The sequence below is a fragment of the Oncorhynchus masou genome, chromosome 12, assembly GCF_036934945.1.
Source record: "Oncorhynchus masou masou isolate Uvic2021 chromosome 12, UVic_Omas_1.1, whole genome shotgun sequence".
NCBI classification, from domain to species: domain Eukaryota; kingdom Metazoa; phylum Chordata; class Actinopteri; order Salmoniformes; family Salmonidae; genus Oncorhynchus; species Oncorhynchus masou.
In genome coordinates, this window is record NC_088223.1 from 90,166,663 (window position 1) to 90,179,818 (window position 13,156).

General features: G+C 38.5%; 1 long non-coding RNA gene across 1 annotated transcript; it reads right to left on the reverse strand.

Moving 5' to 3' along the window:
* Positions 1 to 2,009: 2,009 nt before the first annotated feature.
* On the reverse strand, positions 2,010 to 9,460 carry LOC135551038 (uncharacterized). Its single transcript, XR_010457168.1, has 3 exons — positions 9,413 to 9,460; positions 3,520 to 3,561; positions 2,010 to 2,362 (listed from the first exon to the last, which is right to left on the reverse strand). It is a non-coding gene; the product is annotated as an uncharacterized LOC135551038 (long non-coding RNA).
* Between the last annotated feature and the right edge of the window lie 3,696 nt (positions 9,461 to 13,156).

Genomic DNA, 13,156 nt, shown 5'->3' on the forward strand with positions numbered 1-13,156 from the left:
ATGTTAGAACCAGGTATAAATGGGGAAAAGCATGTCAAACCTGTACTGAATGCCACTGTTACCGTGTAAATATGTACCAATATATAAATAAGATGGGGTTTTTTTGCATGTTTTTTGTACACCAAGACATAATCAAATAATTAAAAATATCAGAATAATTTAATCATGTCTTTTTTGTAAGTAATCTGTCAAAGTATATGCAAGAGGACAACCTTCAACAATGTTTTATTGAATTTGCGTATCACTCACAAACTTGTTGATTGATGAGAAAGATTTAAAGATCAAAAATATGTCATTATTACAGTATTTGAAGGTGGAATACCCCGCGTCAGTAGTCATCTATTCTTCTGCTTCTTGAAGACAACATGGTGTGTGCTGTGCTGATGGAAGAGGTTGGAAACCGACTTTCAACTTACTCTTGAAAGTTGTAGTAGTGGAATACACAAGGTGCAGCTTCTATATTGGGTAGGACATCATCAGTTCCTCTTGTCCTGTCAGTCATTACAGACCTTAGAGAGATATTTATAACTAGTCAGAAACTGTCCAGATCTACTAGCCCACGTCAGCTAACGTTTTTTTTAGCCCAGAGATTTTGTAGTAATGTATGATATACTCAAATATACACATTAGACATGGCAAAATGTATACAATTGCAAGAAAATTACCTTTAAAACGGCAACATTTTCCCTGCACCCCATGACAAATTGTGTAGAAATGTGTCCCCATAGAAAATAGAGAATGTTTCTGAGTGAACCGCAGCTTTAAGGTAACGAATGTTATAAACAGTTATAAAAGATATTATAAAATGTGTTATAAACCAGGGTACTTTAAGGTAACGAATGTGTTATAAAACGCATGATTCGTTCAGTTAATGAACCAACCCTAAACTAACACAAACTAACACATAGTAGCCGGCAGGGTAGCCTAGCGGTTAGAGCGTTGGACTAGTAACCGGAAGGTTGCAAGTTCAAACCCCCTGAGCTGACAAGGTACAAATCTGTCGTTCTGCCCCTGAACAGGCAGTTAACCCACTGTTCCTAGGCCGTCATTGAAAATAAGAATTTGTTCTTCACTGATTTGCCTAGTTAAATAAAGGTAAAACTAAAACATAGTTCTAATTATGACACATTGAGGGAACAGCGCTCCTGAAGCACATCGATGCCTTGTTTTGTGTCACATTCCAATGATTAAACTGTCCTGATTATTATTAGACAAACAAAGGAGGGTGGCTGTCTGAAAGAATGTTCCAAAACTATCTATCTCGGCTAGTGGTTAGAGTGTAGAGGGGGTAGGTAGCCTAGTGGTTAGAGTGTAGGGGGGGTAGGTAGTCTAGTGGTTAGAGTGTAGTGGTTAGGGTAGGGGGTAGGTAGCCTAGTGGTTAGAGTGTAGTGGCGGTAGGTAGTCTAGTGGTTAGGAGTGTAGAGTGGGGGGTAGGTAGTCTAGTGGTTAGAGTGTAGAGGGGGTAGGTAGTCTAGTGGTTAGAGTGTAGGGGCGGCAGGTAGCCTAGTGGTTAGAGTAGGTAGAGTGGTTAGAGGTAGGTAGTGGTGTAGTGGTTAGAGTAGTCTAGTGGTTAGAGTAGAGGTAGCCTAGTGGGGGGGTAGTTAGTCTAGTGGTTAGAGTGTAGGGGCGGCAGGTAGGTGGTTAGAGTGGTAGTCTAGTGGTTAGAGTGGTAGAGGGGGTAGGTAGTCTAGTGGTTAGAGTGTAGAGGGGGTAGGTAGTCTAGTGGTTAGAGTGTAGGGGTAGCCAGTTGGGTAGCCTAGTGGTTTAGAGGTGTAGGGGCGGCAGGTAGCCTAGTGGTTAGAGTGTAGGGGCGGCAGGTAGCCTAGTGGTTAGAGTGTAGGGGCGGCAGGTAGCCTAGTGGTTAGAGTGTAGGGGCGGCAGGTAGCCTAGTGGTTAGAGGGCGGCAGGTAGCCTAGTGAGGCCACTAACCGAAAGGTTGCTAGATCGAATCCCTGAGCTGACAAGGAAAAAATCTGTGGTTCTGCCCCAAGGCAGAACAAGGCAGTTAACCCACGGTTCCTAGGCTGTCATTGTAAATAAGAATTTGTTCTTAACTGACTTGCCAAGTTAAATAAAGGTAAAATAAAAAATCTCCTAAATTGAGAGCATTGTTTGAGGTCTGTTGACATTTGAAGGCAATAAATAGCAGTTGAATCATTGAGCGGAAGGGCATTGTTTGAGATCTGTTGACAGGATTTGAAGGCAATTAAATAGCAGTTGAATCATTGAGCTGGAGAGTGGACACAAGGCAGAAAACCATCACACTAGTTTTATGCTTTAAGATGTCTCAGTGCAGTCTGGAGTCAGTGTGTTGGAGTCGCAGCCAGCTGTTACTCAGTCAGGACTCCTCTGCAGAATCACTCTGTAGGAGAGGAACACAAACCCGGGCCAAGTTCAAATGGGACTCTTTAAAAAACACGCCATATCTCCCGTTGTGTGGTTCAAAAGGACTACGGGGGTGGGGGTGGGGGGTGTATATTACAGTGTGCACACCAGGCAAAAACTGTGTCAGATGTTAAAAAAATGTATTGAACTCCTCTTAATCGATTCCCCACCAATAGTTAAACATGCTTATGTGGTTCACCAATGTGTTTCTTCTGGGCCATGTTTGAATACATTCATCCTCCCCTTCTATTGGCTGAACCCAGACTGATAGTTGTCCACTGATCCAATCATGTCAGATCAGACTGTAGTTCAGGAAGGGAGGGAAAGAGGATGTTTGTTTTCCAACACAGACCAGAGGAGCTACACCAGTCAACACAAACCTTGAGACTGAGCTGATCCAGGCAGCTGCTGTAGAGGCTAAGTCTCTGACAGTGGTGCCTCGTGATGCACTAGAACTCTTCTGAATGCTTCTGTGTGGCCAAGAAGACATCAATGACATGCTACACCACAACATCTGTGTGTGTGTGTGTGTGTGTGTGTGTGTGTGTGTGTGTGTGTGTGTGTGTGTGTGTGTGTGTGTGTGTGTGTGTGTGTGTATATGTGTGTGTATATGTGTGTGTGTGTATGTGTATGTGTGTATGTGTGTGTGTATGTGTGTGTGTGTGTGTATGTGTGTATGTGTGTATGTGTATGTGTATGTGTGTATGTGTATGTGTATATGTGTATGTGTGTGTATATGTGTGTATGTGTATGTGTGTATGTGTGTATGTGTATGTGTGTATGTGTATGTGTGTATGTGTATGTATGTGTATGTGTGTGTATGTGTATGTGTATGTGTATGTGTGTGTGTGTGTGTGTGTGTGTGTGTGTGTGTGTGTGTGTGTGTATGTGTATGTGTATGTGTGTATGTGTATGTGTGTATGTGTATGTGTATGTGTGTGTGTGTGTGTATGTGTGTGTGTGTGTGTGTGTGTATATGTGTGTATGTGTATGTGTGTGTGTATGTGTATGTGTGTGTATGTGTATATGTGTGTATATGTATGTGTGTGTGTGTTGGCCTTTCACCCACTTTAACCACAAACAGTACCGGTTTATGAAGGTGATAACTGGTGTATGACACAGACACACACTCACCTTGGATACTTCTTTTTCAGACGTGAACTCATCCAAAGGTTCCTGGAAGACAGACTCAGACTTTTATCGATCCATTTTCTATCCGACCACCTTCTGTTTCACTTGTCTGAAACCAGTATTACGCTCTCAACTAATGTATTTTAAACATATTTACTTTTGTAAGAGTTGAGTTTGAGTGTATGAAATAAAGTTGAAGGTAAATCATATTACAAACTATTGTTTTTATCCTATATTTAACCAGACAAAACACATTGAGATGTACATGTCTTGTTCTAGTGATCTAAAAGGATATCTTCTTTACGCTTTAACAACAGAGCGTCAGTTGGAGTTTGAATTTGCCCAAAGGCGTGCTCTCGCTAAAAACTAGGAGGAAAATAAACACTGCTTTGGATATTATCTGGATAGTCCCCAATAGATGGTTTATAGATGTTCAATTGTCAACTAACTAACCCCTAACTTCAACCCCAGATTCATGTCCCAATATCCCAGCTCATTCCTAACCCTAGACTCAACCCTAACCCAGAACTCCATCATCATGTCCTCATCCCGCCTCAATTCAACTCCCTAGTCCTCATCCCTCAACCACAACCCAGAACTCCATCTTCATGTCCTCATCCCAGATTCAACCCAGAACTCCATCATCATGTCCTCATCCCGATTCAACCCGATTCAACCTAGCCTCAACCACAACCCTAACCCTAGCTTCATGTACATATTCATATCCCAATTCAACTCTAACCCTCAACCACCATCCTAACCCTAGCTTCATGTTAAACAGCCATCACTCGACGGCTACCACCCGGCTACTCAACCCTGCACCTTAGAGACTGCTGCCCTGTATACATAGACATGGAATCACTGGCCACTTTAATAATGGAACACTAGTCATTTTAATAATGTTTACATACTGCTTTACTCATCTCATATGTATATACTGTATTCTATTCTACTGTATTAAGTCAATGCCACTCCGACATTGCTAATCCTAATATTTATATATTCCTTAATTCCATTATTTTACTTTCAAGATGTTCAAAGGTTCATAGATGACCAGCATGGTGACATAACAATAAGCACAGTAGTTGTTGACAGGAGAAATACTCCAGATATAACAGACTGACCCCAACCCCCCGACACATAAACTACTGCAGCATAAATACTGGAGGCTGAGACAGTCACTTTAATAATGTTTATATACTGCGTTACTCATCTCATATGTATATACTGGATTCTATTCTACTGTATTTACTAACTAGTCATTTTAATAATGTTTACATACTGCTTTACTCATCTCATATGTATATACTGTATTCTATTCTACTGTATTTACTAACTAGTCATTTTAATAATGTTTATATACTGCTTTACTCATCTCATATGTATATACTGTATTCTATTCTACTGTATTTACTAACTAGTCATTTTAATAATGTTTATATACTGCTTTACTCATCTCATATGTATATACTGTATTCTATTCTACTGTATTTACTAACTAGTCATTTTAATAATGTTTATATACTGCTTTACTCATCTCATATGTATATACTGTATTCTATTCTACTGTATTTACTAACTAGTCATTTTAATAATGTTTATATACTGCTTTACTTTCATCTCATATGTATATACTGTATTCTATTCTACTGTATTTACTAACTAGTCATTTTAATAATGTTTATATACTGCTTTACTCATCTCATATGTATATACTGTATTCTATTCTACAGTATTTAATAACTAGTCATTTTAATAATATTTACATACTGCTTTACTCATCTCATATGTATATCCTGTATTCTATTCTACTGTATTTACTAACTAGTCATTTTAATAATGTTTATATACTGCTTTACTCATCTCATATGTATATACTGTATTCTATTCTACTGTATTTACTAACTAGTCATTTTAATAATGTTTTTATATACATATGTATATACTTTACTACTGTATTTATCTCATATGTTTATATACTGCTTTATACATATGTATATCTATTCTACTAGTATTTAATAACTAGTCATTTTAATAATGTTTATATACTGCTTTACTCATCTCATATGTATATACTGTATTCTATTATACTGTATTTTAGTCAATGCCACTCTGACATTGCCCATCCTAATATTTATATATTTCATAATTCCATTATTTTACTTTTATATTTGTATGTATTGTTGTGAAATGTTAGAGCTATGAACTGTTGGAGCTCGGAACACAAGCATTTCGCTACACCCGCAATAACATCTGCTAAATATGTGTATGTGACCAATAACATCTGCCAACCATGTGTATGTGACCAATAACATCTGCTAACCATGTGTATGTGACCAATAACATCTGCTAACTGTGTGTATGTGACCAATAACATCTGCCAACCATGTGTATGTGACCAATACCATCTGTTAAGTGTGTATGTGACCAATAACATCTGCTAACCATGTGTATGTGACCAATAACATCTGCTAACTGTGTGTATGTGACCAATAACATCTGCTAACTGTGTGTATGTGACCAATAACATCTGCTAACCGTGTGTATGTGACCAATAACATCTGCTAACCATGTGTATGTGACCAATAACATCTGTTAAATGTGACCAATAACATCTGCTAACCATGTGCATGTGACCAATAACATCTGTTAAATATGTGACCAATAACATCTGCTAACCATGTGCATGTGACCAATAACATCTGCTAACCATGTGTATGTGACCAATAACATCTGCTAACCCTGTATGTGACCAATAACATCTGCTAACCGTGTGCATGTGACCAATAAAATCTGTTAAATATGTGACCAATAACATCTGCTAACCATGTGCATGTGACCAATAACATCTGCTAACCCCGTGCATGTGACCAATAACATCTGCTAACCCTGTGCATGTGACCAATAACATCTGCTAACCATGTGCATGTGACCAATAACATCTGTTAAATATGTGACCAATAACATCTGCTAACCATGTGCATGTATGTGACCAATAACATAACCATGTGTATGTGACCAATAACATTTGCATGTGAATGTGACCAATAACATCTGCTAACCGTGTGTATGTAACCAATAACATCTGCTAACCAAGTGTATGTGACCAATAACATGTGATGTCCACGTCCAAGTGGTTGCATAGCCACAGCGTTTCAGTTGACAGGAGATTCTCAATTGGGTTAAAAAAAGTCTGTCCTCCCCTCTACTCCTCCATCCTCCTCTCCGAGCCAGAAAAGTGGTCACCAAATGTATCAAATCAAATCGAAGATTCACGTGCACAGGACACAGCAAGTGTGTAAGCGGCAACAGTGAAATGCTTATGTCGGAGAGTGTCAATACCTTAATGGTTGAAGGGAGTCTTCTTCTCTCCCCTTGAATCAGCTGTTGTATCAGTGGGAACTAGTTATATTTCTTTTTAACACTTTACACATGGGTTGTTCTTGAATTGCGATGGCATTTTTTTCTATATTTGTATGTATCTAAATGTATTTGGATATATCCTCCCTTTCCAGATCAACTTATATGGCAGTTTAATGACTTTAAAGATGAACATTATGTTACCATTGTGCCACCAGTGGGAGAAGAAATTACCATGGACGGTAACACCAATGACACATTTTTTGGAGTCATTTTGTATTTTCTTAAATGAAGGCCACAGATGCTCAAAATCTAAGGTCACCATTTACAAATAATTTACTAAAGTGATATGATTAATCATTTCGCTCACAATTTAATTTCCCTTCATTTTAAATTGAGTAACACCATTGACACCCGGTATTTAGATACAACAAATGATCAATTAAATCCTCAAATTTATGACATCCCAAGAGGATGTGAACACTTCCACACAATCAGACAGCATTTCAATGACAAAAGGAGGCTCAGGGAAGTAAATGGTCGTGCATATAGATTTTTAGTTATTTTCATGAAATAAACACAATTATTTATTAATTTAAAAATGGAATTGTTAAAATACGTTTTTTTAATAGAATTGTATTATTGTTCTATACAATATATTAAATACTTTTGTTTACTTTCTCGCATTCAAGATATCTCTAAATTCGAAAAACATGTCACCACAACCCTACTGGTGTCACTGCTGGGACATGCAAATTTACCTTAAACAATGCATAAAACAGTTTCATTATTGATACACAGTTCAATATAAACAAAAATATGTATGATGCATAACTGTTTATCAATTATAAATAGTTGTTCTTGCATGCAAAAAAGACGCAAATGCCACCACAATTCAACTATGACCCACATGTATTTCGGAATTCGTCCTCTGTAAACGTCATTTGCCTAATGACGCGCTAGTGGAGGAGTGTCATTTCATACAAGTGCATTTGTATCCATGGTTTCCTCTCCTCGCCTCCTCTGCTCTCCTCCTTTCATTTGACCTTTTTCAAAAGGAGGAATCGAGCCAATCCGATTGAGATTTCCCCATAGTTTGCTAGTAGTTTGAGCATGTATAGATCATCTATTAGTGACCATGAAATCGTTGTTTTTTATTTTCAGGGGAGTCTACTGAGACCAGGGTCTCATGTTCAATGGTGTCCTGAGGACAACAAATTCAACACAAACCTTCCGATTAAAAAATGGATATAAACTACAAGTTACAATAATAAAAAATAATAAAAAAACACCACAATGCATTTTTACATTTGACCAAAACAATTGTAATTCTCATTTAACAAATTCAACATTGGACTCCCAAACTGCTCTAGTGGGACCAGGGAATCAAGACACAGGGAGTTCTGTAGGTTATTTCAAACATTGGGGGCCATTAAAAACTAAGGCAGATTTATCTAATTCGGGTGGAGACCTAAGGAACCTCAAGCATTAACCAATCCTGTGAAGGGGTTTGGTATCTCAGGTTTTATACTTCAACAGTGAAGTTAGGTAGGTCGGAGGCTTGTGTAGTAGAGCTTTGTAAACGAAAAGGGAATAGTGATGTGATGCCGGTCACATTCTGTTAAAGGACCCCAAAGTACACACATCCCTGGGTTGCTCCTCTTTCAGTTCGCTGCAGCTAGCGACTGGAACGAGCTGCAACAAACACTCAAACTGGACAGTTTTATCTCTTCATTCAAAGACTCAATCATGGACACTCTTACTGACAGTTGTGGCTGCTTAGCGTGATGTATTGTTGTCTCTACCTTCTTGCCCTTTGTGTTGTTGTCTGTTCCCAATAATGTTTGTACCCTGTGTTGTGCTGCTACCATGTTGTGTTGCTACCATGTTATTACCATGTTGTGTTGCTACCATGTTGTGTTGCTGCCATGTTGTTGTCATGCTGTGTTGCTACTATGTTATTATGTTGCTGCCATGTTGTGGTGCTACCATGTTGTTGTCATGTTGTGGTGCTACCATTCTGTGTTGTCATGTGTTGCTGCCTTGCTATGTTGTTATCTTAGGTCTCTCTTTATGTAGTGTTGTGTCGTCTCTTGTCGTGGTGTGTATTTTGGTCCCATATTTATATTTTATTTTGAATCCCAGCCCCGGTCCCCACAGGTGGCCTTTCGGTATTCATTGTAAATAAGAATTTGTTCTTAACTGACTTGCCTCGTTAAATAAAAGGTTCATATGAAATAAATACAAATCCACGGGGCTTAAATGAGGACCAGTCAACCTTTTGATACAGGATGCAGTGGCACGTATTAGAAACGAAGTGGGATACAGTATCCTTCCCCAAAGGAGGAGCCAATTACTATTATTATGTATTTCTTAGAGAGACAACACATGAACTGTTGGGTAAATTATCATGTGTACTGTTGAGGATCTGTCTGCCCAGTTTTCTGCACAACTAATTATTTTTTTCTTTTAATGCCTCTTTGCTGCCACCTGGTGTTTAAACTGGATGTTACGCAGCAGTTTGATGTAAACTCACCTTCTCCATCGTTTCAGTGACCTTGAATTTCATGTTGTTGTAGAATTCCCTCTTGGGTAGTAGATACAGGAGAATCAGATCACATACTACAGTTGCCTTTGGAAACAGCACAAGTAGAGCACAATTTGAGCCTGAGAAATATTATATAAATGTAATTCTGTGATCACAACTACCTCCATTACATTGTTTAATAGATAAACATATTTGTTTAGTCTATTTCTATACAAGCTGTTTAAGAGATATACAGTAGACTACTGGAGATTCTGTAAGTTTTGCAGTATCAGATAAGATATATATTATTAGATAGGATGTGTAATATTAGACAGGATGTGTAGTATTAGATAGGATGTGTAGTATTAGACATGATATATATTATTAGATAGGATGTGTTGTATTAGACAGGATGTGTAGTATTAGATAGGATGTGTAGTATTAGATAGGATGTGTAGTATTAGACAGGATGTGTAGTATTAGATAGGATGTGTTGTATTAGACAGGATGTGTAGTATTAGACAGGATGTGTAGTATTAGATAGGATGTGTAGTATTAGACATGATATATATTATTAGATAGGATGTGTAGTATTAGACAGGATGTGTTGTATTAGACAGGATGTGTAGTATTAGATAGGATGTGTAGTATTAGACATGATATATATTATTAGATAGGATGTGTTGTATTAGACAGGATGTGTAGTATTAGACAGGATGTGTAGTATTAGACAGGATGTGTAGTATTAGACAGGATGTGTAGTATTAGACAGGATGTGTTGTATTAGACAGGATGTGTAGTATTAGACAGGATGTGTAGTATTAGACAGGATGTGTAGTATTAGACAGGATGTGTAGTATTAGACAGGATGTGTTGTATTAGACAGGATGTAGTATTAGACAGGATCCTGTAGTATTAGATAGGCTTTGCATAGTATTAGACAGGATTTAGTATTAGACAGGATGTGTTGTATTATACAGGATGTGTAGTATTATGACAGGATGTAGTATAAGAAGATGTGTGTATAATGACAGGATGTGTAGTATTAGACAGGATGTTAGTATTAGACAGGATGTGTAGTATTAGACAGGATGTGTTGTATTAGACAGGATGTGTAGTATTAGACAGGATGTGTAGTATTAGACAGGATGTGTAGTATTAGACAGGATGTGTAGTATTAGACAGGATGTGTTGTATTAGACAGGAGGTGTAGTATTAGACATGATGTGTAGTATTAGACAGGATGTGTAGTATTAGATAGGATGTGTATTATTAGATAGGATGTGTAGTATTAGATAGGATGTGTAGTATTAGACATGATATATATTATTAGATAGGATGTGTAGTATTAGATAGGATGTGTAGTATTAGACATGATATATATTTACATTTACATTTACATTTAAGTCATTTAACAGACGCAATCTTATCCAGACCCCCATGGCTTACAAATTGGTGAACGACACCTTCTGACATCCAGTGGAACAGCCACTTTACAATAGTATTAGATAGGATGTGTAGTATTAAACAGGATATGTTGTATTAGACAGGATGTGTAGTATTAGACAGGATGTGTAGTATTAGACAGGATGTGTAGTATTAGACAGGATGTGTAGTATTAGACAGGAGGTGTAGTATTCGACAGGATGTGTAGTATTAGACAGGAAGTGTAGTATTTAATGGAATGTGTAGTATTTGACAGGATGTGTAATATTAGACAGGAAGTGTAGTATTGAAAGACTCACCACTCCAAAGATTCCAACACCAGATCCTATAGCTGTTAATGTTGGAATGATATCAAATTTTCTGGCCTGGAAAATAACAATAACATCAACAATCTTTAAACTTTTTAAATCTACAGTCGTAAGGGAGGAATTCAAAAATACTGTCTGGAATTTTACAAGGATCGCAATCATGAACTTCATGAACTTACCACTGAACGAACAATGATGTCAAATCGAATCCCAAATACTTTCAGAAGCAGTAAGTTTTCTCCTGCTTGACTCATATAGTGCTTTGCCAGGGTCTAAAGCACAACATTTAGACAATGATGCTTTTTCAGCCTCTAGGCTCATTTTCAGATCTCTGGCCTGCTTGTCCTCCATATAGTGCTTTGCATACCTAAAGCACAACATTTAGACACACTTTTCAGCCTCTAGGCTCGTCTTCAGATCTGTATCTCTCCTCTGCTTTTCAACATGACCCGAGCCATGCAACTAAGAAGAGTGAGATAATATCAACAACAATACATCCAGTCTAACCCAAAACAGCACGATATCAACAACAATACATAATGAATAGTGTTACATCCTTAGTGATGTTACCACTAACCCCAATGGTTAGCACGATCTAGTCAAATGGTTAGCACAACCTCCAATGGTTCCACGACTCCAATGGTTAGCACTAACCCCCAATGGTTACTATCAACGACAATACCCCAATGGTTACCACTAACCCCAATGGTTAACACACCTGTCAATGGCTAACACGACCCCAATGGCAACACGACCTATCAACAACAATACATCCCAATGATGTTACCACTAACCCCAAACAGCACGACCCAATGGCTAACACGATCCCCAATGGCTAACACTAACCCCCATGGCTAACACATCCAGTCAATGATGCTAACACTAACCCCATGGCTAACACGACCACCAATGGCTAATACATCCAGTCAATGGATGTTACCACGACCCCAAACAGCACGATATATCACAACAATACATCCCAATGATGTTACCACGACCCCCATGGCTAACACGACCCCAATGGCTAACACGACCCCATGGCTAACACACTAACCCAAAACATGGCTAACATCGATACATAACCCCAATGGCTAACACGACCCCAATGGCTAACACGACCCCAATGGCTAACACAATACATCCCCATGGTTAACCACTAACCCCAATGGCTAACATGACCCAACAACACAACATCCCCAATGGCTAACACTAACCCAATGGCAGCACGATACCCCCATGGCAATGATGTTACCACTATCCCCCATGGCTAACACGACCCCCATGGCTACCACTAACCCATGGCTAACACGACCACCAATCAATACATCCTGTCAATGATGTTACCACTAACCCCAAACTAACACGACCCCCATGGCTAACACAATACATCCATGTCAATGATGTTACGACCCCAATGGCTAACACAATACATCCCCATGGCTAACACGACCCCCATGGCTAACACAATACATCCAGTCAATGATGCTAACCACTAACCCCAAATGGCTAACAATACATCCAGTCAATGGCTAACAAAACCCGATAATATCAACAACAATACATCCTGTCAATGATGTTACCACTACCCCCAATGGCTAACATGACCCCAATGGCTAACAATACCCCAATGGCTAACACGACCCCAATGGCACCTTTCTCAGTGTTTTTATTTCATTTATTTGGAATCTTAGCTCAGAAAAGGATTTTCAATTTACAAGTAAGAAAGTGGCCCTTACAAGAACAACCAACACCATAATGATGTCACCAATAACCAACATCATACCTCTTTACCAATAACACATCCATCATACCACTAACCCAAAACACCATCATCATCATACAAGAATGATCAATAAATACTTTGTTAATGATTTATTGAGACAGGAAATACATAGAAGAGAATGAGACAGGAGATACTATCAGTCAGAATACATCCAGTAAGATGTTACCAAAACCCAAACTGACTCTATCAACACATACATTGTGCCAGGGTCTACCA